General features: G+C 52.7%; 2 long non-coding RNA genes across 5 annotated transcripts; both read left to right on the forward strand.

Annotated features, from left to right (window-relative positions):
* Positions 1–4221: 4221 nt before the first annotated feature.
* LOC136305327 (uncharacterized) lies at positions 4222–7787 on the forward strand. Of its 4 annotated transcripts, XR_010725263.1 has the most exons (6): positions 4222–5171; positions 5252–5369; positions 6295–6470; positions 6570–6624; positions 6715–6757; positions 6956–7787. It is a non-coding gene; the product is annotated as an uncharacterized lncRNA (long non-coding RNA). The 4 variants fall into 4 exon arrangements; XR_010725260.1 differs by having other exon boundaries at positions 5252–6470; XR_010725262.1 differs by having other exon boundaries at positions 4222–4898; positions 5252–6470.
* Positions 7788–7860: 73 nt separating this feature from the next.
* LOC136305325 (uncharacterized) lies at positions 7861–11570 on the forward strand. Its single transcript, XR_010725258.1, has 6 exons — positions 7861–9029; positions 9108–9149; positions 9240–9409; positions 9488–9566; positions 9644–10731; positions 11347–11570. It is a non-coding gene; the product is annotated as an uncharacterized lncRNA (long non-coding RNA).
* Positions 11571–22203: the final 10633 nt, after the last annotated feature.

The following is a 22203-nucleotide window of genomic DNA, read 5'->3' on the forward strand; positions in this document are numbered from 1 at the left end:
GACTGTCCCTGGGGTGCCTTGCTGTCCCCTAGGTATCCCTAGGGTGCCCTGGCTGTCCCCTAGGTGTCCCTGGGGGTACTCTGGCTGTCCCCTAGGTGTCCCTGGGGGTGCCCTGGCTGTCCCTGAGGGGGCCGAGGCTGTCCCCTAGTTGTCCCTGGGGGTTCCCTGGGTGTCCCTGTGGGGGCTCTGGCTGTCCCTGGGGTACCCTGGCTGTTCCATAGGTGTCACTGGGGGTGCTCTGGAGTCACTGGGGTGCCCTGGCTGTCCCTTAGGTCTCCCTGGGGGTGCCCTGGCTGTCCCTTGGGGGGCCCTGGCTGTCCCTGGGGGGCCCTGGCTATACCCTAGGTGTCCCTGGGGGTGCCCTGGCTGTCCCTTAGGTGTCCGTAGGGGTGCCTTGTCTGTCCCTGGGGGTGCCCTGGCTGTACCCTACGTGTCTCTGGGGGTGCCTTGTCTGTCCCTGGGGGTGCCCTGGCTGTACCCTACGTGTCTCTGGGGGTGCCTTGTCTGTCCCTTGGGGGGCCCTGGCTGTCCCTGGGGGTGCTCTGGCTGTCCTTTAGGTGTCCCTGGGGGTACCCTGGCTGTCCCCTAGGTGTCCCTGGGGGTGCCCTGGGTGTCCCTGTCGGGGCCCTGGCTGTCCCCTAGGTGTCCCTGGGGGTGCCCTGGCTGTCCCTGGGGGGGCCGTGGCTGTCCCCTCGGTGTCCCTGGGGGTTCCCTGGGTGTCCCATCGGGGGCCCTGGCTGTCCCCTAGGTGTCCCTGTGGGGGCCCTGGCTGACCCTGGGGTGCCCTGGCTGTCCCTTAGGTCTCCCTGGGGGTGCCCTGGCTGTCCCTTGGGGGGCCCTGGCTGTCCCCTAGGTGTCCCAGGGCTGCCCTGGCTGTCCCTTAGGTGTCCCTGGGGGTGCCCTGGCTGTCCCCTAGGTGTCCTTGGGGGTGTGCTGGCTGTCCCTTGGGGCGCCGTAGCTGTCCACTTGGTGTCCCTGGGGGTGCCCTGGCTGTACCCTACGTGTCCCTGGGGGTGCCTTGTTTGTCCCTTGGGGGGCCCTGGCTGTCCCTGGGGGTGCCCTGGCTGTCCTTTAGGTGTCCCTGGGGGTGCCCTGGCTGTCCCCTAGGTGTCCCTGGGGGTGCCCTGGGTGTCCCCTAGGTGTCCCTGGGGGTGCCCTGGGTGTCCCTGTTGGGGCCCTGGCTGTCCCCTCGGTGTCCCTGGGGGTTCCCTGGCTGTCCCTGGGGGGGCCGTGGCTGTCCCCTCGGTGTCCCTGGGGGTTCCCTGGGTGTCCCATCGGGGGCCCTGGCTGTCCCCTAGGTGTCCCTGTGGGGGCCCTGGCTGACCCTGGGGTGCCCTGGCTGTCCCTTAGGTCTCCCTGGGGGTGCCCTGGCTGTCCCTTGGGGGGCCCTGGCTGTCCCCTAGGTGTCCCAGGGCTGCCCTGACTGTCCCCTAGGTGTTCCTCGGGGTGCCCTGGCTGTCCCTGGGGTGCCCTTGCTGTCCCCTAAGTGTCTTTGGGGCTGCCCTGGCTGTCCCCTACGTGTCCCTGGGGGTCCCCTGGCTGTCCCATAGGTGTCCCTGGGGATGCCCTGGCTGACCCCTAGGTGTCACTGGGGGTGCCATGGCTGTCCCTTAGGTGTCCCTGGGGGTGCCCTGGCTGTCCCTTAGGTGTCTCTGGGGTCCCCTGGCTGTCCCATAGGTGTCCCTGGGGGTGCTCTGGTGTCACTGGGATGCCCTGGCTGTCCTCTGGGGGGCCCTGGCTGTATCTGGGGGTGCCCTGGCTGTCCCCTAGGTGTCCGTGGGGGTGCCCTGGGTGTTTCTGGGGGTCCCCTGGCTGTCCCATAGGTGTCCCTGGGGATGCCCTGGCTGACCCCTAGGTGTCACTGGGGGTGCCATGGCTGTCCCTTAGGTGTCCCTGGGGGTGCCCTGGCTGTCCCTTAGGTGTCTCTGGGGTCCCCTGGCTGTCCCATAGGTGTCCCTGGGGATGCCCTGGCTGACCCCTAGGTGTCACTGGGGGTGCCATGGCTGTCCCTTAGGTGTCCCTGGGGGTGCCCTGGCTGTCCCTTAGGTGTCTCTGGGGTGCCCTGGCTGTCCCCTAGGTGTCCCTGCCTCGCCCGGATCCTCGACTCCGCCTCTGGCGCCATGGTGACACCCCTCCCAGTCTGGACCAGTGTGGCCACACCCCCTCCCCTGGGGCCAATAGACCCATCCCAGTATAGACCAGTAAGGCACCTTGTGCCCACCATCGACCCCCACACACCTGCCAGTTCATCCCAGTCCACTCCCCGTCCATCCCAGTTCTCTCTGATCACCCTCCCAGTGCTCCCAGTCCATCCCAGTCCCGCAGGTGCTGGTGCTTGTGGCTTGATCAGCTGGTGCCTGTCTGCAACGTGGAGCGGGTCAAATGAGGCCTCAGGTGGAGGGGGGGGCGGATTTTGGGGGGATCCTGGGGGTCCCGAGTTGTCCTGGAGGGGTTTGGGGGGTTTTGGGGGGCCTGGGGGGAGTCCTGGGGGCTGCTTTGGGTGTTTTTGGGGGATCTTCGGGAGGTTTGGGCGGCCCATTTGAGGCATCAAAGGAACCTGAGGAGGGTTTTGCGGGCTCCTGGAGGTCGGGGGGGGCCCTGGGGGTGGTTTGGGGGGCACTGGGGGGTTCCAGCCCGTGACCCCCCCCGGTTTTTGACCCCCCCCCCCGAGCTGTTTCGGTCTCATCGACGCCCTCCTGAAGCCCAAGGGGGGGTGGGCGCTGGGCCCCCCCCGCTGCCCCCTCCCCCTGCCACCCCTGCGACGCCCTGCAGGTGAGGGACCCCCAAAAATCCCTCCCCAGACCCCAAATTCACCCCTGGGTCCCCAAAAAACCCCCAAAACCTCTCCCCGGACCCCAAATTCACCCCTGAGGCCCCAAAAAACCCCCAAACCCCTCCCCATGAACCCCAAATCCACCCCTGGGACCCCCCAAAACCTCCCCAGGACCCCAGATCCACCCCGGGACCCCCAAATCCATCCCTTGGACCCCCAAAAACCCCCAAATCCATCCCTGGGACCCCCCAAAACCTCCCTCCAAACCCCAAATTCACCCCTCGGACCTCCAGAATCCTTCCACAGGACCCCTCAGGGGTGGTTCCCCACGAAAAAGGGCGGGAAAGGTGAGGGGAGAAAAAGGGCGGGATCAAGTGGGGGGGATCACTGGAATTTTGGGGGGGTCAGCGACGCTGAGGGAAGATCAGTGGAATATTGGGGGGGCATCAATGACATTGGGGGGGGTCAGTGACACTCGGGTGGGGATCAATGATGCTGTGGGGGGTCGATATCAGAGGTTATCAGAGGAAATCGCCGCCGCCGTCCTCCCGTGCCCAGAGCCCCGCCAGGACTCCAGCGCAGCTCCGGCTGCAGGCGGAGCAGGAGCGGCTCCTGCCGCCCGCAGCGATCCCGGTCCCGATCCCGACCGCAACGCCAGCCCGGTCCTCAGGCCCCGAGACCCAGAGCCCGCCCGCCGAGGGGGGCCGCACCGCTCGGGAGCCGCAGCCGACACTGACAGGACCCGAACCAGAACGGCCGGTCCCATTCCCGGCCCCGCCTGGCTCCGCGCAGGGCCGCGAGCAACCTCGGCTCGGCTCAGCTGTGAGGGGCGGGGCGGGGCCGCGGGCGATGGTCCCGCCCTCATCCCGGGCAGCGCGGGGCGCCGGGGCGGGCTCGGGGCGGAGCCGGGGTGGAGCCGGGGCGGGCTCGGGGCGGAGCCGGGGCGGGCTCGGGACAGAGCCGGGGCGGGCTTTGGGCGGAGCCGGGGCGGAGCCGGGGCGGGCTTTGGGCGGAGCCGGGGCGGGCTCGGGGCGGAGCCGGGGCGGGCTCGGGGCGGAGCCGGGGCGGGCTCGGGGCGGAGCAGGGGCGGAGCCGGGGCGGGCTCTGGGCGGAGCCGGGGCGGGCTCGGGGCGGAGCCGGGGCGGGCTCGGGGTGGAGCAGGGGCGGGGTCGGGGCGGAGCCGGGGCGGAGCCGGGGCTCTGTGAGGGGGGGCCCGGAGGCAGCCGGGGCCGGGCAGTACCGGGGGCGCGGCTTCAGGGGCGCGGGGCGGGTCCCAAGTGCACGGCGCCGGGACCCCACCGGGGCGTTCCACACCGAGCCCATAGAGCAGCAGCTACTTCCGCCACCCTTTTGAATCCCCGCGATTGGCGGGCTCGCTGAGGCATCGGCAGTGCTGATTGGACAGCGGGCCGTGGGAACCGCCCCCGCCCCCCGGCCCGCGCTGAGGGCCCGGGGCCTCCGCCCTCAGACCGGCTCCGGCTCCAACCCGGCCCGGGCTCTGCTCCGGTCCCCCCGGCCCGCCCTGAGGGCCCGGGGGCTCTGCCCCGAGACCGGCCTCGCCCCTCCCCGCCTCGCCTCGTAGTAGATTTCTGTTTGGTTTGTGGGAAGAAACAGTTGTGAGAAGTGAGATTTGTGCTGGAGAGCTGCTGCTGGGAAGAAAGGATGGAGTAAATCTGCTCCGAGGATGTGCGATGAAGAATTCAGGGTAAGGGTTGGGCAATATTTATAAACTGTCTCCATATTTCCCTGTATCTCTGGGTGTTTGGATTTAGCCTGGGATTGTCAGCTAAGTTATAAACAAACCAACCCGGCTACTGAACTCCCAATGAACGTTTGGAACCCTTGCACAGAAAGACAAGTTAGCAACGATTCCAAAGGAAAAATTGTAAATGGAGGGTAACGATTGCGGGGGGATTTCCTTGGGGATTATGACCCTCACACATACGGAATTTAGGAGGTGGAATCCCAGTTTCAGCCTTGGGCACGTGCAGGAGAAGAGGGGTCGTTATCCCTATCAAGGAAAGCCCGGTGCCCCAGCGCGTCAGGTGCGGACAACGAATTCTCCGGGGATGAGCACAAGTCCCCTCTTCCCCTGCCCCGACACTCGGACTGGCAGCAGCTGCAGGTGAGAGCTGTCACAGGATGGTGAGGGGACAGAGCAGCCCCAGGTGTGACCGTCAGGATGAGGAGGGCAGCAGAGCCGCCACAAGTGTGAGCTGTAAAGGATAATGAGGGGCCGGTTCTAGCCGGGGGCGGTTTAATAGAGGAGCCCGAGTTCACTTTGGCATCGGGCCGTGAGGAGCTCAGCGTGGTTTCTGCGGTGGTGGGAAAGCTTCTTACAGCGCCTGCAGGAGCACGTGGGTGTGGGGGGTTTCTTTGTGCCGGACAGCAGTAGCAGGTAAGCCAGCATGGGTTTGTAGGGGAGATTTTTTTTTTCTTTGCAGCTTTGTCTTACTAATTTCTCTGTGGTGCTCCCAGGAAATAAAAGGAGTTATGGAGAGAAAAGGAGTTCAAATTCAGTGAAGAAACTCTTCTTCTGTGGTTGTCAGTATTCAAACTGAAGAAAACTTTCCACCTGGATTTTTAATGAGTTGTGGTATTTCTATGTGGTTTTTATTAAGTATTATGCTCTTGGGTGGCGTGTAGTGTTTTGTCTGATTTTTGATGTTATGTGTAATTTGGTTTTTGAGTGAGGATAACTTTGTTGGAGGGGTTGTTTGTATTTGAGGTAGAATTAATTTAAGTAGCTTTTTTTGCTAGACTTCTGATACGTGGTATTGGGGTTTTGTGTGTGATATGTAGGGATTCAAGTTGGGTAGGGCTATTTTTTCTGTTTAGTGGCTTTGAATGATTTATTGTGTAGCTTTATCTTGTTTGTAGATGGTGTATGGTGAGAGATATGGTTTCTTTTTCGTGTTAGGTTTTGTAGTTTACATGTCGGTCAGAGTATTTTTGAACTGAGTTTTGTTGAATTGTTTTTGGTGAGATACAGTGTTTTTTGAGGGTGTGTTTTCTAAGGTTTACAATGGTGTAATTGGCTGTAGTGTGAGATGTAAAGGAGGTTTTTATTTATTTGGTGGTGGTTTTTATTATGGTGAGTGTGTAGTATTTGTTTTGATGGGTTTGGGGTAGTGTGATGTAGCTAATTTATTAGGGTTTTCTAATATTTATAATTCAATTATTGTTTATTGTATTACAGGGATTTATTTATTTAGCTTGTTTGGTTTTAGTGTGTGTTCTATAATTATGGAAAATTTGGGAGATGCTGTTTATAGTTGAATGGATCTTTTAGTTTTAGGATTGAGGGGGTTGCAGGTATATATTTTGAAGGTTTTTTGAGGGGATTGGACATGGGGGTTATTTTTATTATATTTGGTAGTTGGACTTATAGTAATAAGAGTTGGCTTTTTTTGCTGCATTATTTTTTGTTTTTTCTTTTCTAGTATTCATGTATTTGTGTGGTCAGGGTAGTGGTGTTTCTGGTGCAGCTGTAAGCCTCCATTACTGTTTGTGTGTTTTAGGTGGTCCACTGGTATTACAGGGAGACCCCCTCACTGACCGGCCAACAGATCTGCTGAGATTGTACATCAGCATTTGGTTTTCTCTATGGTACCTGACTAAGAGACAGCAGTCTGGTGACAGCAAGGAATTCCCAGAGGTGGAGCTGGATCTCAGCAGTCAAGCTGACGTGGGCAAGGTGAGCAGTGACTGGTGGACAGAAGCAGTTGCTATTGTTCAAGTCTCACTTGCTGGTGCAACTCTAAGCATTCACTGTTCTTTTTTTTTTTTACTTTAGGTTGTCCCCTTGCCAGATGTGCTGGCCCCAGAGGCCAGATGGGTGCAGCATTAAGGTATACTTGTGGCATGCTTCAGTCAGACTGGGGAGGTTGCTGTTTGACAGTAACTCAGCATGATTTTTTGCTTCTTTTGTTTCTTTGCAGGTGCCACTGCTGTCCCAGGCGTGCTAAGGAATAGAGAGAGCCGGTGAGTTGCCCTTTAGGCAGGGTGACCCATAGGTGAGCGATGTGCTCAGCATTTACTTTTTCCTTTTGCTGGGTCCACTCCTGTCAGCCTCTGGAGCGGAGTGAAGATCTGAGGGGGAGCTGGGGCAGCGGTGCAGAGGAGCCCTGGGGATTACTCTTCTGGAGGGGGATAGTCACATTTCCTGTTTTGTGATCCTAGGTAGCGTGAGGAGGTGCGGAGACAAAGTCTGGATATGGCAGCCCCAAAGCGGATGCTGAGAACACGTCGACGTCTGCGGTGCCGACATGTTCATTTCTGTCGAGGACGGACGTTCCACTCGTGTTCCAAAAGCTAAGTGTTGGGGCTGGTGGTCAGGAGAAGGGAAAAAACCTTTTCAGTCCCGGGAGGTGATTTAAAGTTACCTTAGAAGAGAAGGCCCTAGTGGGGTGGTCCCTTCAAAAGTAAAGGGTGAGGGTTTCTCCTCAGCATCACCAGAGCCTTTGCTGGGCGGGGCAGTTCTGACCCATCTCCATGTTCTAGGGAGCTTCACATTATTGGCCTTCTTTTAGAGTCCACAGGGTTAGGCTGCAGCAGGGGATTCCTGGCCCAGGAGTGTCCTGATTAGGAGCAATGCCAGTTGCAAGGCGTAGGGTTAGTAGGGTTCAGCAGGGGGAGTTTACAGTGGCACACAGAGGCTGAAGGAGGGCTTGAGAAGTAAAGGACTCGAGGTCTAGAGAACACACAGTGAAAATCGGGGGTACAGCCTAGGATACAAGTCAGAGTACAGGTATACCAGCCCTCACAGCGCTGCTGCCAACACTGTTTCCCTGAGAGCAGGTGCCGGCAGCAATCCTAACGCAAGACAAGGCCAGAAGTCCTGAGAGGTGCAGGCAGTAACCCTAAGCTAGGGCCAGGCAGGAAGTGACAGTGGTGGGGCAGAGTCCACAGGGTTGAGGTTCACCGGGGATGTCCACCCTGCGTTCCTGTCCTGCTCTAACCGGGGATGCTCACAGCCCTAATGGAGGCCACGGTGGGTGGGCTCGGTGCCAGTAACGCCTCTAAGGCTTTGGCGCTGCGAGTGTCGGCCTCCGAGCTCAGCTGAAGCACGCACGGGGCCCGAGGACCCGGTGCTGCTTAAGAGACGGTGAGTAGCAGAGCTGCTGGGTTTTGGCTGATGTGCAGCTAAGATTATGCTTTGCTATTTGGTTTTCTTTATTGTAGCTGACTAGGAGACAGCAGCCCAGTGACAGGAGGAATTTCCCTGAAGGAGAGGCGGCCCTCTTTGGGGCCCAGCGTGGATTCACCTCCCCAGACGTCTGAGAGATAAGTGGAGGGCTCGGAACTAGGGAGGGGATGAAAGTGGGGTACCAGGGCAGGGATCACTGGGAGGGATTTTTTGAGTCGGGTTTGGAGCTGGGGATGTCCCAGATGTGACCCCTTAGGCTACATGAAGGGAAAGTCTCATTTTTCATGTCGGTGCTGAGGTGTGCAGGGCAGAGCAGTCCTGGTGTGTGTTGTGTCACTTGTCTGTTGTGCACTCTGTCTGTTTGGTGTCTTGTCTTTTCCTTTAGTCCTTTCAGGGGCCTATCAAAACCCCTGGCATCAGTCTTAGCATTTCTGATCTCTGTGCTCCTCAGCCAGGTGCCTTTGTCTCAGCTGCTCGGACACTCATCAGAATCCATCTCTCTTCACAAGCATCCAGTCCGATGCCTTTTCAGGTCTTGTTCTGAGCTGTACTGACAGCCGTGCACCGCCCTGATCCATTCCGGCGGGTTAGGTCTTGTGAGAATGCAAAGACAGGTGGAGGATTCTGACCGTAGGATTCTCGGGCATCCATCTCTGCGTCTCTTGGGATAAGTCATCCCGATGGCATCTTGTTCCTGCAGGGTTCTCTGAGCCTGGCCAGCTCACCTTCCGTCTCACCTCGGTCATCTCATTCCGAGTTCTCTGGACCCTCAGGGTCATTCTTCTTGCCAGAGTTTTCTGTCCCTGTTGCGTCCCCTCGTTTGTCCTGTGCTGTGTCACGGGTGTTGGTGTGTGTTTGGCCCGGAGCTGCTCTGCCTTGCTGCTCAGTCTGGGTGTAGGGGTACGAGGGTAATAGTGCCGGGGGCTTGAAATTTGTGATGTGGGGTGTAGTAGGCCTGTAGAGGGTATTCCTAGATTGCCACAAGATGTCTGGAGCTGTCAAGGTATCCTGCAGCACTCTGACTTTTGTCCGAACTTTCTTTCAGATGCAGAGAGATGAAATCTGTGGCAGAGCCCCCCATCCTGGGTGAGGGGCTCCCCTGAGAAGGTCAGTCCCTGTTTCTGTTTGCAGGGGAGGTGTAAATGATGGCTGTGTTACAGCTCTGTTCTTTGTCTTTATTTTTAGGTGGTGAAGCCGGATCTCAGCAGTCAAGCTGACGTGGGCGAGGTGAGCAGTGACGGGTGGACAGAAGCCGTTGCTATTGTTCAAGCCTCACTAGCTGGTGCAACTCTAAGCCTCCGTCATTGTGCGTTTTAGGGAGTCCACTCGTAGGAGGCCGAGCTCCCCTCTCACCAACGGGACGACAGACCCGCGTCACCTCACCCGTGAGCCCTCCGGGAGCATTCCAGGAGTCTGTGATGGAGCCTTGATCTTCTCCTTGTGAAGGCCCCATCCAGGTAGGCTTGGATAACGGCCGAGGAGTTGAGGTGAGTCAGGGAGGAGAAGGAGGGAGGGTCCCCTCAAGTTCCAGCGCTGCCACGTCACCTTGTCTGCTCTTTACCCAGGCAGACCCTGCGACGCCGGCGTTGGCCTCTGAGCGCAGCTGAAGCGCGGGGCCGAGGACACAGGCAAGCTTAGGAGACAGTGAGTAGCAGAATTGTCGGGTTTTGGGTGATGGGCTGCTAAGATCACGCATTCATGTTTGGTTTTTTTTGTTGTAGCTGACTAAGAGACAACAGCCCGGCGACAGCAGGAATTTTCCTGAGGCAGAGGCGGCCTTCTTTGGACCTGGCAGGGATTTGCCTCCCTGGATGCCTGAGAGATAAGTGGAGGGCTGTGGCTCACAGAGGGGATGAAAGCAGGATGCCAGGGCAGGGATCACCGGGAGGGGTTTTTTAAGTCAGATTTGGAGTTGGGGGCACCAAGATGTGACCCCTTAGGCTACATGAAGGGAAAGTCTCATTTTTCATGTCAGTGCTGAGGTGTGCAGGGCAGAGCAGTCCTGGTGTGTGTTGTGTCACTTGTCTGTTGTGCACTCTGTCTGTTTGGTGCCTTGTCTTTTCCTTTAGTCCTTTCAGGGGCCTGTCAAAACCCCTGGCATCAGTCTTAGCATTTCTGATCTCTGTGCTCCTCAGCCGGGTGCCTTTGCCTCAGCTGCTCGGACACTCATCAGAATCCATCTCTCTTCACAAGCATCCAGTCCAATGCCTTTTCAGGTCTTGTTCTGAGCTGTACTGACAGCCGTGCACCGCCCTGATCCATTCCGGCGGGTTAGGTCTTGTGAGAATGCAAAGACAGGTCAAGGATTCTGACCGTAGGATTCTCAGGCATCCATCTCTGTGTTTCTTGGGATAAGTCATCCCGATGGCATCTTGTTCCTGCAGGGTTCTCTGAGCCTGGCCAGCTCACCTTCCGTCTCACCTCGGTCATCTCATTCCAAGTTCTCTGGACCCTCAGGGTCATTCTTCTTGCCCAGAGTTTTCTGTCCCTGTTGCGTCCCCTCGTTTGTCCTGTGCTGTGTCACGGGTGTTGGTGTGTGTTTGGCCGGGAGCTGCTCTGCCTTGCTGCTCAGTCTGGGTGTAGGGGTACGAGGGTAATAGTGCCGGGGGCTTGAAATTTGTGATGTGGGGTGTGGTTAGACTGTAGAGGGTATTCCTAGATTGCCACAAGGTGTGTGGAGCTGTCAAGGTATCCTGCAGCACTCTGACTGTTGTCCTGACTTTGTTTCAGATGCAGAGGGATGAAATCCGTGGCAGAGCCCCCCATCCTGGGTGAGGGGCTCCCCTGAGAAGATCGATCGCTATTCAAGGTGAGAGTCACACATTTCACATTTATTGGCACTCCAGTGCAGGCCACCTGCGTTTACAGCTTCAAACAGGTGAGTCCCTTGGTAACCCCCCTGGGCAGCAGCTGGAGCCTGCTCCGGGCTGGGCTGAGGGAGCAAACACTTGTGGCTGACACAGCTCCACACTGAGGGTACTTGGGAAAACACCTGCCTTGTCCTGGATTTTTTTTTTTTTTTTTGAGCTTTTGACAAGGTTTTAATCATCACCTTGGTAAAAATAAATGGTAAGGACTGAAAACATGAGAGGCTGGCAGGTTATGCTCATGAATGAGAACTTTTTTTTTGAATAACTGTGCGGCCTATATCCTATTTTTGAGACTCTCTTTTTTGGCTGACTTTACTGTAAAAAATCTAATTTCAATTTAGCTGCCTCAATAATGAATTTATGGTACAAATATGTTCTAGCGGCAGGAGCTTAAAGTAGTAACACCAACATGCCACCTCTGGAATAAAGTCCTGTGTCTCCTCAGACCTACTGGTTTGCAGTAGAGTTTGTACACCTTTCGCTGCAGCTGTGGTTCTTAATAACTGGAAGTCCAGGGATTCTGGGCGATTCCCATAAGTTCTCCTGTTTTGTAGGAGCTGCACGGTGAGGTCAGCATTCTGAGGGAGGCCCTGGCACAGCTGCCAAGGGCAAGGAACGTGGAGCATCCCGGGGCTTCTCCCACCCGAGTTTCTCCCGGAGCGTGCTGCGTGTCATGCCGGATGTTTAACCCGGGTTTGGGGTGTTCTCCTGCAGTCCCAGCTCTAACTGCTGCCCCCGAGCCCCGGCCTTGCTCTGTCCCAGCACTGAACCTGGCAGGTGGGTGTGCTTTTCCAGCCCTTTAATCCCACGGGCAATCCCAGATTCCCGGAGCTCCCTGAGGCACAGCCTGGCCTCCCTCGCTGGGAGCTGCATTTCAGTCTGCCTGGACCAAGGACATCCTGTTTGTAACTTTATTCCTGTTTTTTTTTCCTCTTCCAGGTAGCTGGCAAAAAAAGGAGAGAGCCAGTAGGAAGTGAAGCCACTGGAAGGCCTTATCCCAGTCCAAGGTTCCCACTTTTCTTTCTGACTCCTGGATAATTGCCTGGCCATAACTGGACAGAGACTGTCAGTTTGATTTCCTGCCTTTTCCAATAAATCCTTGCTTTCAGCTGGAGTGTATTCCTGGTGTCATCCCCCTCCTCGTCCGTGGATGTGTAAATAAAATTCCTGACTTGCCGAGTCCAATTTTGTTATTGCAGGAAATGTGGTGCTTTTGTTCCACTGAAACTTCCCAACTCTGCTGAGAGTTTCCTATGTCAAATACAAGTAAGATTCGAGTTTCTTTGCATTGTTACTCCCACAAAACACAGATCATTCTTGGATAGGAGTAGCTGGACCTGTTGAATTTCCACTTCCCTTTAAACTTAGAGCAGAGGAAGCAGATTTAAATTTGTTGTTCCATGAACTTCCACCAACTTGATGACTGTTCCAAAAGTTTGCAGTATTAGAAATGCCTAAGCTTGTTTTCCAGGCAAGCTGGGATTTAGATGTTATTTCTTCCTTTTATTTGATGTTTTTTCTCTCTCTGATTCTAGTAAGAGAATATATTTTTTTTTCCAGTTTTCCATCCTAATTGGAGTTTTTGTACATTGTAGGGCACATTTCCAAGGAAATTTTCCAAATTCATGTTGGTAAAGCAGGAGCTATTCAGCACCATGCTGCCACTTTTTTCCTTTCAACCCCTTAACAGGTCTCATTCTACCCATACACAGTATTACCAGCAATAACTTGGTGTCGAGTTGTATTTCAGAGGTAGCAATAAAACAAAGTTGACATTTTATTTTGTGCCTCTCTGAACCTCTTTGTTTATTAACAAAGAACTCCAAAACAAAGCAAACAGAAAAACAAAAACCAAAACAAAAGCCCCTACAAACACTGCCCCCCAAGAAAAAACAATGACAGAGAAAACATACCAACATTATTAAATAAAAATTAAATCTTTACCCCTTAGAAAACGAGGCTAATTTAATTTTAATTCATTGTGGTTCTGATGTGTTAGGTAAATGAATTCATATAGTTTAAAAAATAAACAAGTCAACACAAATTAAATAAATACAAAAATAGAAAAATATAAGTAACAAAAATAGAAATATAAAATACAGTTTTAAGGGGTGAGAAAATCTCTAGAAAAGCTAAAGCTTTTACAGTATCCCCTAAATAGGTGGTACTCTCTTAACTGCTGCAGAGCGTTGAAACAAGCCTAGAGAAGCTTCAGTGTGCACCAAAAGCAGCTGCTGCTATAGGAAACCGGTGTTGTTTTAAGACCTCCCCCTCCCAAGTTCCTTGCACTTTGTGTTCACAGAGAAGTCACACGAGTCCTGATATATTTTTCCTTTCTTCAAGGATGATGACAACAAGAAAAGTCAACTCTTTAATTTTTGCTTATCCCTAGCAAGCAAAGCCCGGTGCCCCAGTGTGTCGGTGCAAACAGTGAAATGTCTGCAGCAAGTTCCCTCTGCCCCGCCCTCACCCTCGGGCTGGCAGCAGCTGCAGGCGTGAGCTGTTAGGATAACGAGGGGACAGAGCAGCCGCAGGCGTGAGCTGTAAAGGATAATGAGGGGCAGGTGGCTCCTGCCCGAGCTGCTTACGCGGGGAGCCTCAGCTCACTCTAGCGTGGAGCTGCCGGAGGGAGCAGCTTCTGCGAGGCTCTCTGGAGTGTCTTACGGGATGATGGCGAGCTCGTCTTACAGAGTTTGGGGGAACCCTCGGATATGGAGTATTGCTTCAGGAGATGCCGAGGGACAAACCTTTGTGCCGGGCAGCAGGAGCAGGTGAGCCGGTGTGGATTTGTAGGGGGGACTTTTCTCCTTTTCCCTTTCAATTTTGTCTTCCCAATCCTTCCCTGGCGTCCCTAGAAAAAAAAAAAGGGGGTTTTGAGGACAAAAGAGTTTAAATTGAGGAAAGAAACTCCTTTTATTGTCTGTGTTCAAACTGGGGGAATCCCCCTTCACCTGGGATTTTAATAAATAGTGGTACTTCTATGCGGTGCTTTTATTACTTTATTACTTATATGGTGCTTTTATTCAATATTGCATTCTTTGGTGGTACATAGTGTTTCATGTTATTTTTTGGTATTATTTATTGCCTGTAATTTGGTTTTTGAGGGAAGGTAACTGTATGGATGGGTTTGTTTGTATTTGAGGTAGAATTAATTTAAGTAGCTTTTTTTTTTTTTTTTTTTTTTAAAATAGGCTTCTGATACGTGCGATTGGGGTTTTGTTTTTGTTTATTGTATGTAGGGATTCAGATTACCTAGGGCCAGCCTGGCCGGTGGAGGTTTTGTTAGATGCAATTTTAATATTTTTAAAAGTTTTTTTCTGTTTAGTTGTTTTAAGGTGGTTTTCAATAATTTTTTGTGTAGTTTTATTTTGTTTGTAGATGGTGTATGCTAAGGGATACGGTCTATTTATTTCATGGTAGGTTTCTTAGTTTACATGTCGATCAGATTGTTTTAGAACTGAGTTTTATTGTTGAAATATTTTTTTTTGGTGAGATATTGTATTTTTAAAGGAAATGTTTTCTAAGGTTTACAATGGTGGAAGTGGCTGTAGTGTGAGGTATAGGGGAGGTTATTTATTTAGCGGTGGCTTTTATCATGGTGAGTATGTAGTGTTTGTTTTGGTGGGTTGAGGTAGTGGAATGTAGGTAATTTTTTTGTGTTTCCTAATATTTGTAATTGGACTATTGTTTATTATAGTATAGGGGTTAATTTATTTGGCTTGTTTGATTGCAGTATATGTTTTATACTTATGGATCATTTGAAAGGTATTGTTTATAGTTACATTGATTTTTTTGGTTTTGTGTGTATTTATAAGTGGTATTTTTGTTTTGATGGTTTGAGGTTTATGGGTTTCTTGAGTTAGGAATTATTTGTTTTGGTGTTTTTAATTGAAGTTTATTTGTGACTTCTTTGTTGTGTAGTTTGATTTGTTTGTTGCTGTCGAGGTTTAGGGTAAATTTGGGAGGAAACCTTTGAATGGGGTTCTTCTGGAAAGTAAACCTAAACAGTCTCTTTCTTTTAAACTGCTTTTGCAAAGAATTTCTTTGGAGAAAAGTGGGAAAACCTATTTGTTTAACAAACAAAGTGGTCGCAAGCATAAAGAATGAATAATATGAAATAATAAAACTTTTTGTTATTTTGAAGCGAGATGGTAACTTCAGAAAGTCTTTGCTGTGGGCTGTAGCTGAGCTCTTTTGGTCTCTTATCAGCTGTTCTGGTGTTGATAAAATGCTCAGGTGCAGGCCCCGTGGGCTGCAGGTGCCAGCTCTCGGCGCTGCTCTGGGTTTTTCAGTCTGCAGCAGGTTTAAACAGTCCTAAGAAAAAGGAAAACAAATAGCGAGGGAACTTCTCTGCCCTAACTAGCTGAAACTAAGAGCAAAGCACATCTTTGTGCTGCAGTCTGTCTGTGCTTGAGCTGAATATACGAGAGAGGGTATTCAGAGGAGTGAAAGTCGTTTTCTTAAAACAAACTGCAACCATTTTCTTTCCTTGCTTAGCTCTCAAAATCAGTCTTAAAGGTCCAGAACAAGCGACTGGGGATACAAGCGGCATAAAGTCACCCTAGGGCATTCTATGTCTTATCCCCATATCATAAACTTATCAAAACAAATTGAATTCTAACTCTAGGAACACATATATTCCACACACTTATGTCTTTATAGAAGCAACATACAGCTGTATACAGACAATGGTAGCGATAGTTAATAAACAGTGATGCTTACAGATGGTTCTTACTTAACAGTTAGATTTTCTGGACGTTCACATCCGTGTTGTTTCTTTTTTCTGTGCTGTTCACTATGTGCAACTCGGTTGCAGTCATTTGGCAGTCTAAGGGGAGCCAAGGTTGCAGCTACTGACAGCTTGGACCTGGGAGTAAAGTGCAGCAGTGTTCAGAATTGCAAGTGGCAGAAGCCCACTCCCGGGCACGGAGTTCTGTGCAGGAACGGTGGGTGTCTTCTGTGGGAAGCTAAACTCACCGACTAAGTTCCTGATGTCAGTTTGCAGAAGGTGTTTGGCAGTCTAAGGGCAGCTAGGGTTTCAGCTTCTGGCAGCTTGGTTCTGGGAGTAATGTGCACTGTTCAGAATTCTAAGTGGCAGAAGCCCACTCCCGAACACAGAGCTCTGTGCAGGAACAGTGGGTCTTTTCTGTGGGAACCTAAACTAACCCCAGCAGGCTCCTGATGTCAGTTTATGGGATGGATTTGGCACTCCAAGGACAGTTAGGGTTCCAGGATCTGGGAGCTTGGATCTGGCAGATGTCCTGTGCTGAACTTAATTTTATCAGGTAGCAGCCCACTCCAGGGCAGAGAGCTCTGTGTAGGAACAATGGGTCTCTTCTGTGGGAAGCTAAACTCACCCCCTAAGTTCCTAATGTCAGGTCGTAGGAGACATTTGGCACTCCAAGGACAGTTAGGGTTCCAGCCTCTGGGAGCTTGGATATGGGAGAAGTGCAGCAGTGTTCCGAATTGAAAGTGGCAGAAGCCCACTCCGGGGCACAGAGCTCTGTGCAGGAACGGTGGCCGCTTTTCTGGGGAAAGTAAATATACCTCTCTGGTTCAGATTGTCAGTTTTAAGGAGCCATTTGGCAGTCCAAGGGGAGCCAGGCTTCCAGCTTCTGGGAGCTTGGTTCTGGGAGTAATGTGCACTGTTCAGAATTCTAAGTGGCAGAAGCCCACTCCCGAACACAGAGCTCTGTGCAGGAACAGTGGCTCTCTTCTGTGGGAAGCTAAACTCACCCCCCGAAGTTCCTAATGTCAGGTTGTAGGAGACATTGGGCACTCCAAGGACAGTTAGGGTTCCAGCTTCTGACAGCTTGGTTCTGGGAGTAATGTGCACTGTTCAGAATTCTAAGTGGCAGAAACCCACTCCCGGGCACAGAGCTCTGTGCAGGAGCTGTGGGTCTCTTCTGTGGGAAGCTAAACTCACCCCCCGAAGTTCCTAATGTCAGGTTGTAGGAGACGTTTGGCACTCGCAGGACAGTTAGGGTTCCAGCTTCTGACAGCTTGGATATGGGAGAAGTGCAGCAGTGTTCAGAATTCTAAGTGGCAGAAGCCCACTCCCAGGCACAGAGCTCTGTGCAGGAACATTGGCTCTCTTCTGTGGGAAGCTAAACTCACCGACTAAGTTCCTAATGTCAGGTTGTAGGAGACATTGGGCACTCCAAGGACAGTTAGGGTTCCAGCTTCTGGGAGCTTGGATATGGGAGAAGTGCAGCAGTGTTCAGAATTCTAAGTGGCAGAAGCCCACTCCGTGGCCGAGAGTTCTGTGTAGGAACGGTGGGTCTTTTCTGTGGGAAGCTAAACTCACCCCAGCAGGTTCCTGATGTCAGTTTGCAGGGGGTGTTTGGCAGTCTAAGGGCAGCTAGCGTTTCAGCTTCATGGCAGCTTGGTTGTGGGAGTAAGTACACTGTTCAGAATTCTAAGTGGCAGAAGCCCACTCCTGGACACAGAGCTCTGTGCAGGAACAGTGGCTCTCTTCTGTGGGAAGCTATACTCACCGACTAAGTTCCTAATGTCAGGTTGTAGGAGACATTGGGCACTCCAAGGACAGTTAGGGTTCCAGCTTCTGACCGCTTGGTTGTGGGAGTAATGTGCACTGTTCAGAATTCTAAGTGGCAGAAGCCCACTCCCGGGCACAGAGCTCTGTGCAGGAACAGTGCCTCTCTTCTGTGGGAAGCTAAACTCACCCCCTAAGTTCCTGATGTCAGGTTGTAGGAGACATTGGGCACTCCAGGGACAGTTAGGGTTCCAGCTTCTGGATGCTTGGATCTGGCAGAAGTCCTGTGCTGAACTTATTTTTATCAGTTCGCAGCCCACTCTGTGGCCGAGAGTTCTGTGCAGGAACGGTGGGTCTTTTCTGTGGAAAGCTAAACTCACCCCTCCACGTTCCTGATGTCAGTTTGCAGGGGGTGTTTGGCAGTCTAAGGGCAGCTAGGGTTTCAGCTTCATGGCAGCTTGGTTGTGGGAGTAAGTACACTGTTCAGAATTCTAAGTGGCAGAAGCCCACTCCTGGACACAGAGCTCTGTGCAGGAACTGTGGCTCTCTTCTGTGGGAAGCTATTCTCACCGACTAAGTTCCTAATGTCAGGTTGTAGGAGACATTGGGCACTCGCAGGACACTTAGCGTTCCAGCTTCTGGGAGCTTGGATATGGGAGAAGTGCAGCAGTGTTCAGAATTGTAAGTGGCAGAAGCCCACTCCCGGGCACAGAGCTCTGTGCAGGAACAGTGGCTCTCTTCTGTGGGAAGCTATACTCACCCCCTAAGTTCCTAATGGCAGGTTGTAGGAGACATTGGGCACTCCAGGGACAGTTAGGGTTCCAGCTTCTGACAGCTTGGTTCTGGGAGTAATGTGCACTGTTCAGAATTCTAAGTGGCAGAAGCCCACTCCCGGGCACAGAGCTCTGTGCAGGAACGGTGGGTCTTTTCTGTGGGAAACTAAACTCACCCCTCCAAGTTCCTGATGTCAGTTTGCATGGGGTGCTTGGCAGTCTAAGGGCAGCTAGGGTTTCAGCTTCATGGCAGCTTGGTTGTGGCAGTAAGTACACTGTTCAGAATTCTAAGTGGCAGAAGCCCACTCCCGGGTACAGAGCTCTGTGCAGGAACAGTGGCTCTCTTCTGTGGGAAGCTAAACTCACCCCCCTAAGTTCCTCATGTCAGGTCGTAGGAGACATTGGGCACTCGCAGGACAGTTAGGGTTCCAGCTTCTGGGAGCTTGGCTATGGGAGAAGTGCAGCAGTGTTCAGAATTCTAAGTGGCAGAAGCCCACTCCGGGGCACAGAGCTCTGTGCAGGAACAGCGGCTCTCTTCTGTGGGAAGCTATACTCACCGACCAAGTTCCTGATGTCAGGTTGTAGGAGACATTGGGCACTCCAAGGACAGTTAGGGTTCCAGCTTCTGACAGCTTGGTTCTGGGAGTAATGTGCACTGTTCAGAATTCTAAGTGGCAGAAGCCCACTTTGGGACACAGAGCTCTGTGCAGGAACTGTGGGTCTTTTCTGTGGGAAACTAAACTCCCCCCAGCAGGTTCCTGTTGTCAGGCTGTAGGAGACATTTGGCGCTCCAAGGCTAGTAAGGGTTCCAGCTTCTGGATGCTTGGATCTGGCAGAAGTCCTGTGCTGAACTTATTTTTATCAGTTAGCAGCCCACTCCGTGGCCGAGAGTTCTATGCAGGAACGGTGGGTCTTTTCTGTGGGAAGCTATACTCACCGACTAAGTTCCTAATGTCAGGTTGTAGGAGACATTTGGCGCTCCAAGGCCAGTTAGGGTTCCAGCTTCTGGATGCTTGGATCTGGCAGAAGTCCTGTGCTGAACTTATTTTTATCAGTTAGCAGCGCACTCCGTGGCTGAGAGTTCTGTGCAGGAACGGTGGGTCTTTTCTGTGGAAAGCTAAACTCACCCCTCCAAGTTCCTGATGTCAGTTTGCAGGGGGTGTTTGGCAGTCTAAGGGCAGCTAGGGTTTCAGCTTCATGGCAGCTTGGTTGTGGGAGTGAGTACACTGTTCAGAATTCTAAGTGGCAGAAGCCCACTCCCGGGTACAGAGCTCTGTGCAGGAACAGTGGCTCTCTTCTGTGGGAAGCTATGCTCACCGACTAAGTTCCTAATGTCAGGTTGTAGGAGACATTGGGCACTCCAAGGACAGTTAGGGTTCCAGCTCCTGGATGCTTGGATTTGGCAGAAGTCCTGTGCTGAACTTATTTTTATCAGTTAGCAGCCCACTCCGTGGCCGAGAGTTCTGTGCAGGAACGGTGGGTCTTTTCTGTGGGAAGCTATACTTACCGACTAAGTTCCTAATGTCAGGTTGTAGGAGACATTGGGCACTCCAAGGACAGTTAGCGTTCCAACTTCTTACAGCTTGGTTCTGGGAGTAATGTGCACTGTTCAGAATTCTAAGTGGCAGAAGCCCACTCCCGGGCACAGAGCTCTGTGCAGGAACTGTGGGTCTCTTCTGTGGGAAACTAAACTCCCCCCAGCAGGTTCTTGATGTCAGGCTGTAGGAGACATTTGGCGCTCCAAGGCCAGTAAGGGTTCCAGCTTCTGGATGCTTGGATCTAGGAGAAGTCCTGTGCTGAACTTATTTTTATCAGTTAGCAGCGCACTTCGTGGCCGAGAGTTCTGTGCAGGAACGGTGGGTCTTTTCTGTGGAAAGCTAAACTCACCCCTCCAAGTTCCTGATGTCAGTTTGCAGGGGGTGTTTGGCAGTCTAAGGGCAGCTAGGGTTTCAGCTTCATGGCAGCTTGGTTGTGGGAGTAAGTACACTGTTCAGAATTCTAAGTGGCAGAAGCCCACTCCCGGGCACAGAGCTCTGTGCAGGAACGGTGGATCTCTTCTGTGGGAAGTTAAAGTCACTCCTCCAAGTTCCTGATGTCGGTTTGCAGGAGGTGTTTGGCAGTCTAAGGGCAGCTAGGGTTTCAGCTTCATGGCAGCTTGGTTGTGGCAGTAAGTACACTGTTCAGAATTCTAAGTGGCAGAAGCCCAGTCCCGGGCACAGAGCTCTGTGCAGGAACAGTGGCTCTCTTCTGTGGGAAGCTATACTCACCGACTAAGTTCCTAATGTCAGGCTGTAGGAGACATTGGGCACTCCAAGGACAGTTAGGGTTCCAGCTTCTGGATGCTTGGATCTGGCAGAAGTCCTGTGCTGAACTTATTTTTATCAGTTAGCAGCCCACTCCGTGGCCGAGAGTTCTGTGCAGGAACGGTGGGTCTTTTCTGTGGAAAGCTATACTCACCGACTACATTCCTAATGTCAGGTTGTAGGAGACATTGGGCACTCGCAGGACAGTTAGGGTTCCAGCTTCTGACAGCTTGGTTCTGGGAGTAATGTGCACTGTTCAGAATTCTAAGTGGCAGAAGCCCACTCCCGGGTACAGAGCTCTGTGCAGGAACTGTGGCTCTCTTCTGTGGGAAGCTATACTCACCGACTAAGTTCCTAATGTCAGGTTGTAGGAGACATTGGGCACTCGCAGGACAGTTAGGGTTCCAGCTTTTGGATGCTTGGATCTGGCAGAAGTCCTGTGCAGAACTTATTTTTTTCAGTTCGCAGCCCACTCCGTGGCCGAGAGTTCTGTGCAGGAACGGTGGGTCTTTTCTGTGGAAAGCTAAACTCACCCCTCCAAGTTCATGATGTCAGTTTGCAGGGGGTGTTTGGCAGTCTAAGGGCAGCTAGGGTTTCAGCTTCATGGCAGCTTGGTTGTGGGAGTAAGTACACTGTTCAGAATTCTAAGTGGCAGAAGCCCACTCCGGGACACAGAGCTCTGTGCAGGAGCTGTGGGTCTCTTCTGTGGGAAGCTAAACTCACCCCCTGAAGTTCCTAATGTCAGGTTGTAGGAGACATTGGGCACTCGCAGGACAGTTAGGGTTCCAGCTTCTGGGAGCTTGGCTATGGGGTAAGTGCAGCAGTGTTCAGAATTCTAAGTGGCAGAAGCCCACTTCCGGGCACAGAACTCTGTGCAGGAACAGTGGCTCTCTTCTGTGGGAAGCTATACTCACCGACTAAGTTCCTAATGTCAGGTTTTAGGAGACATTGGGCACTCCAAGGACAGTTAGGGTTCCAGCTCCTGGATGCTTGGATTTGGCAGAAGTCCTGTGCTGAACTTATTTTTATCAGTTAGCAGCCCACTCCGTGGCCGAGAGTTCTGTGCAGGAACGGTGGGTCTTTTCTGTGGGAAGCTATACTTACCGACTAAGTTCCTAATGTCAGGTTGTAGGAGACATTGGGCACTCCAAGGACAGTTAGCGTTCCAACTTCTGACAGCTTGGTTCTGGGAGTAATGTGCACTGTTCAGAATTCTAAGTGGCAGAAGCCCACTCCCGGGCACAGAGCTCTGTGCAGGAACTGTGGGTCTTTTCTGTGGGAAACAAAACTCACCCCAGCAGGTTCCTGATGTCAGGCTGTAGGAGACATTTGGCACTCCAAGGCCAGTAAGGGTTCCAGCTTCTGGATGCTTGGATCTGGCAGAAGTCCTGTGCTGAACTTATTTTTATCAGTTAGCAGCCCACTCCGTGGCCGAGAGTTCTGTGCAGGAACGGTGGGTCTTTTCTGTGGGAAGCTATACTTACCGACTAAGTTCCTAATGTCAGGTTGTAGGAGACATTGGGCACTCCAAGGACAGTTAGCGTTCCAACTTCTGACAGCTTGGTTCTGGGAGTAATGTGCACTGTTCAGAATTCTAAGTGGCAGAAGCCCACTCCCGGGCACAGAGCTCTGTGCAGGAACATTGGCTCTCTTCTGTGGGAAGCTAAACTCACCGACTAAGTTCCTAATGTCAGGTTGTAGGAGACATTGGGCACTCCAAGGACAGTTAGGGTTCCAGCTTCTGGGAGCTTGGATATGGGAGAAGTGCAGCAGTGTTCAGAATTCTAAGTGGCAGAAGCCCACTCCGGGGCACAGAGCTCTGTGTAGGAACGGTGGGTC

The sequence above is a fragment of the Chamaea fasciata genome, unplaced genomic scaffold (genome assembly GCF_029207755.1).
Source record: "Chamaea fasciata isolate MVZ Bird 193981 ecotype frontalis unplaced genomic scaffold, bChaFas1.0.hap1 SCAF_366, whole genome shotgun sequence".
NCBI classification, from domain to species: domain Eukaryota; kingdom Metazoa; phylum Chordata; class Aves; order Passeriformes; family Sylviidae; genus Chamaea; species Chamaea fasciata.